Genomic DNA, 6,000 nt, shown 5'->3' on the forward strand with positions numbered 1-6,000 from the left:
TTATTCACCAACAGGCTCCACTGTCTCCACAGCATGCTAAATAAGACAAAAAAAAGCTGACAGGGGCTGGCTAGATCCAGAAACTAGGGCGATGGACACCCAATGATGGCGTGAAATTGAGAAATGGCTGACCATTGGCTTGGTGTGTTGGGGCCTTAAAGTAACCATGCAAATATAAAACATATCTGACATTATAATTTCATGATTTTCAACAAGAAGCTGTTTGTTTGGTTGTTCATATCCACACCAGGAAATAAAAATCAAGAATTCTTAATAGACATGGACAGATATATGTCAATAGCACGAGGAGGCGATGAAACACTTCAAGGACCACACAACTGGAATACATATTAATGATTGCTGCAGATTACGCAGCACCACTTCTGTGAATTCACACTGTATATCCCCAAAACTGTCCTTCTTCTTTCTGAGACTGCTCTCACGAGAAAAACAACAGCACTGGTCATTTGTTCAAAAACTGGAGGCAACGATGGAGGAGGTCATAATATTGAACCTTTAAACATAGGCAGCACTGAAGAAGTGGTGTTCTGAGAGGTCATTAGATACATCCCAACATGTGGGCGGATAATTCTTTCACTGTATTACTGATTGGTTCCATTCTGCCATTATTTAAATTCCTTCTTTTTAATTTCTATGGTCGTATCTCGCTTAATCTATGGTACACTGCCTCCACTATCTACAGTGGTACTGCTCCCTTTCATCCATATACAGCGATTTAATTATGCTCAGTGCTAGATACAGAGACGGAGATGGAGACGCTGTATCTGTGCCATCATAAAGGACGTGTGGAAGTATGAGGTAGTGACATTTAAGTTTGACGAACGAATCTATTTTCGCACTTAAAGAGAGTATGAATGAGCCTTAAGCTCTCAGAAAACATGCACAAATATGGACGAAATTAATGCAGAGGGCTCTGTCCATCTCCATCTCCTTATCTAAGTTGAGCATGAATGAGCCTTTACAGCCATGTGAATTATATCTTGGAGGTAAAGACAGAAGTGAAAGTGTCCAAAAATCCCCTAGAGTCGATACTGGGGTGGTTGGCAGTGCGTGTGAAGAGTCTGGAGGCCACAGATTGTTTTCAGTTTCCTCGACACTAATTTCAACATTACTTTATTCTAACCACGACTGCAGGTTGTCCTGGCACCGTAGATGCAAGCCAAGTGTTATCATCCATTATTGTTTTCATTTGCCTCATAGCCTAAAAACATCTGGAACAGGTAACATAGAAGTGACGCGCTTGGTGTAAAACTTTCCCACCAAACTTGCAGCATCAATTGCCAAAAAACAACACTCCGAATCTTTGATTAAGGCCATGAGGCTGCGTCCTGTACAAACATGCACACACATACTTGAAGATTTGGTCGACTCTCACAGGACGAAGATGTGAGTGTCTCTCACCTCTGTGCGCTCACATCTTCTCACCACAGAACAAATTGTGCTCTGGACCTTTGGTAGAAATGTGAAGAGGAATTGTTGGACCGGTAACACAGCGATATTGTGCTGCTGACCTCAACACAGTGTGTGTGCTCTGATCCTGCCAGAGGCTTCTGAATCTCAAATGAACCTTTTTACTGCTTTTATTCAATGTGCTTGTCAGTGAGGTGCATTCATTTTTACTTTTTAATGACCTCAGTGCTTCGGAGATTCCCGGCTGTCACCCACTGGAACAGAAGATCATTGTTTGTGCCTGTTTTTGTACACTGTGAAAAGACACATGGACACGCACACTGCCAGGAATGTTTGTATGTGCACCTCTGAATCATCTTGATTTACCTACAGCACAGAAAGTGGTTTATTTTTCCATGGAGGTTCTACTGTACTTTGTAAAAAATTGGCTTTGGGTTTACTGCTCACTATTGTCTTTGTTCGGCTGGGAAATTTGTTCAGAGAGACCTTGAGTGAAACTGAGGTTGGATGGGCAAGTCAAAGACAAGAGAATTTTGAGGAACTGTTGCCAACCACCAGACAGAAACATCAAAGTTGGATAATTCTGCCAAAGCCAAGATTAGATTCAGTCACAGCACAGGGTTTTTCACAGGAAACGTACAGTTTCTACAGTTTCATGACGTGCATACAGTCTTTGTCAAAATAAAAGTAAAACATAGGTAAAACCCTTCATATTAAGGTTTACTTTAAGGCAACAAAGGTGTGTGGTTAGGTTTAGAATAAAACATTATGGTTTGGCATAAAATTCCAACATGTTCTCATTGGCTACGGTTACATGATGGCTTCTCATTCAGAATGAAATAAATCTGAATGAAATCATTCGGAATTAAAGTCTTTCCAGGTAGTTTACATGGGAAATATTCATTCCNGCCAAAGCCAAGATTAGATTCAGTCACAGCACAGGGTTTTTCACAGGAAACGTACAGTTTCTACAGTTTCATCACGTGCATACAGTCAGGAGATCAGTTTAATCGCCTTTATTTGGGTCTGCGCTAGTCTGGGGCCGTTTAGTGGCCATTTTGGTAAGGAGCTGTAACTAGGGCGAGAGAGACAGGATCCGGAATTCGATGGATGCACCTTTCCGTCAAAATAAAAGCACCAAGCTAATAAAAATGCGGTGAAACTTTTTTAATTTAAAGAATATAATTTACAAGAAAAGCAGAATCAACAGATTTGTTCTTTTGAGTGATTTGTTCGCGAACACTACTGTGTATTACCTCGCCACATGGCTGCACATTCTGCCTTTGTGTGTGCAATCTCTGATCAACCTACAGCTGGCTCCACACAGCTGTTTTGCCTTCCCTTGTGTGTAACGGACCCCGTGCTCCTCTTACATCACCTCCTGTCTGCCTCCCTCATGCTCTCCCATTACCATATGTGAAATGTCGTTGGACAATTAAAAAATATCTTGATCCTGATTTTCATTCCAAACAAAATTTAACGTCTACTCGACGTAAGAGTCCAACATCTTTCTGATGTCATATTGACATCCAGTGCCAGCTGGGGTCATTCTGTGTTCAATGCCTGTATGGCTTAGGAAATAAAAGACTTTTTAAATATGTTCTGGCTGGTCTTTGGGACCCTGTGTCCAGACAGGGAGCCAGATGGGAGCAGCTCAAACTCTGAGTGTAATGGATGTGACGTATCGGCAGTTATATCCTTGACCTTCCTGTGTACAGCACTGTGAAATACTGAATTGTAAAGTTGTTTCTGTGACTTACCAATCACCTCCCCTGCAATGTTGACAATCTTGGCGAACTTGTTTTTGCTCTTTGCCCTGATAAAATGATAAAATGATAAAATAATTTCAACCAGGCTTCTGTATGCCAAGTATGTGTTGGCTGACACCAGAGCTCCTCAGCTTCCCGGTTAACTGGCTCTCTTAAAATGCTCTCTGAGTTTCCATTAAATGTTCGGGTCTGATCAGTAACTGTGCCCAAGTACTTAAAATGTTTGACTCTTCCTACAAGATGGTTATTGAGGATACCACGGAGGATGTAACTGGTTCCATTTGGTTTTGTTTGTATTATAAGTTGTTTTATTTTGGCCACATAAATTTTCAGTTTACAAGCCATATCATCCGTATAGCTGAACAGCTTGACATTGTGGCTGTGGGTGGTCATTTTCTTTGTGTAAATGGAAAAAACAAAACAGCACATTGCTGTGTAGTGCTCGTCTGAATAGACCCTGTTCATCAAAATTCTCTGAGAAAGTAATTTTATTGGGAGTTCATAATGTTCATGTTTTGTATTTATATATGGGTGAAAAAAATTATGAATTCCAGTGCCATAAAAAGCTTCATGCAATAATTGTTTGCACCTGTTCATTTGCAGAATTCCTCAAATGACTGTGATCATCAGTGCAAAGCAGATGTGCAGGACATGCTCTGCATAAACACATGAATACACATTTATGATGATCCTTCTTGAAGGATCAAGGATAACATTTGCACTTGGATTACATCAATATGCACATGTGAAATTGAATATATTATGTGTGTTTTCCTTGGTGTTTAATCACCTGAAAATATGAAATGTTGTGATTTTGTTACCTTAGAATGAACCATTTATCTACAATGGAAACGGGACTGGCCTATGGAGATCACCACATTGCACTGCCATGTTTCTACAGTAGCCCAGAATGGACAAACCAAATACTGGCTGTGGATAGGGCCATTTGCGTTTTCGGGCCAGCCACCATAGTTAGAAAGCCTCTGTGATAAGCAGCATGGGGAAAACACAGATTTTCTAACATGAAACTGATTTATTCAGTGTTTTTACCGGTTTAGATCACCTAGTTCGTTAGTGTCGGAGAGGAAGAGACCTCTGTGGATAATTCAATTCCCAGTAAAAAAAAACCTCCTGAACACTGAAAATATTCTAACCGGGAAACGTTTTAGGTGATTGCAATCTGTGATCTTCACCTAGAAACCACAAAATCTCCTTATATTTTAAACAGTAGACCTTTAATACAGAGTTTCAGCATCCTGGTGGAAACCCTGTTGTTGAATCAAACTGCCTCCTGACAGCTTTAGTTCAAGAATATCACTTAAAGGGATAATGCACCCAAAAATGAAAATTCAGCCATTATCTACTCACCCATATGCCGAGGGAGGCTCAGTTGAAGTTTTAGAGTCCTCACAACACTTGCGGAGATCCAAGGGGAGAGGGGGTAGCAGCACAACTCCACCTAATGGAGGCTGATGGAGCCCCAGATTCAAACATCCAAAAACACATAATTGAAACCACAAAATATCTCCATACTGCTCATCCGTAGTGATCCAAGTGTCCTGAAGCCCCGACATAAAAAGTTGTTTTTAACCTCATTGTAGCCTGCAGCTCTAACTGCCTCTCTGTGCACCACTCTCACGTGTGCGCGCTTGCACGCGAGACCAGCGAAAGCACGTGGACACACATGAACGCGGTGCCCATGTCTCACAGTCTCGGGCTTCAGGACACTTGGATCACTACGGACGAGCAGTATGGAGATATTTTGTGGTTTCATGTGTTTTTGGACGTTTGAATATGGGGTGCCCAGCCTGCATTAGGTGGAGTCGTGTTGCTACCTCCTCTCCCCTTGGATCTCCAGAAGTGTTGTGAGGACTCTAAAACTTCACCTGAGCCTCCCTCAGCATATGGGTGAGTAGATAATGGGTGGATTTTCATTTTTGGGTGCACTATACCTTTAAATGGAGTACTGAAAATAAGAAACCATGTGTGCAGAGCCACCTCTCACTGGTGTCATATGGATCTTTGAATGAAACCTAGAAATCGTGGCCTAAATGCATATTAGTGAATGTTTTATGGCAGGGCTGATGAAACTATATTTATTAGGTTATTTAATATGAATTTATAAAATTAAATTCTAATGATTCCCTGCTCCTAATCAATACAAGTGAAAGCCAGTCATCTGAGGGTATATGTGTGTGTGAGGTCTTTAGAAAAGCTTCGAAACAGCAGCCACACACTGAGAGACACAGTGAGGGTGGTCAGAGAAAAGGGGGACCCCTAACCCTGCTTCTGATGATCTATAACTACCATTTCCTGCTGTGACTCCACAGAGCAAACTGTCTCAAAGCTGCAGTGCTGCAACAAAATCTGTCTGGGGTCCTGTATGTTCATGCCCAAATCCCTGTTTACATGAGACCGGCTTTTCCAGTGATGTTGCAATGCTGTGGGGCATATACAATTTCTACAGGTGTGGAGGTGTGGTTTAAGAGCTCAGCCATGTGAGGTAAGAAAAGATCATTCGAGGGCACGCTGATCGCTGCCAGTGTTGTTTTCTTTCTGAAGATGGTCTTTTCCAACATTTGTTTGTTTTCTCAGCTGCATCAACTGAAGATAAGTGGCAGGAGACAAGAGGGAGAGCAGGACAACTATTAACATTATACTTCCTGTTGCTGCGCTCCCTAAAACCCTCCAACATTTCCTGCTGCTGTCCACTTTCCACAGACTTAACACACTTAACACACTTTACACTCTTAACAGTCAAATCTGCGTTTGTATTGTAAGTGTTAAGGAGATCACAAAA

The sequence above is a fragment of the Epinephelus moara genome, chromosome 1 (assembly GCF_006386435.1).
Source record: "Epinephelus moara isolate mb chromosome 1, YSFRI_EMoa_1.0, whole genome shotgun sequence".
NCBI lineage: Eukaryota > Metazoa > Chordata > Actinopteri > Perciformes > Serranidae > Epinephelus > Epinephelus moara.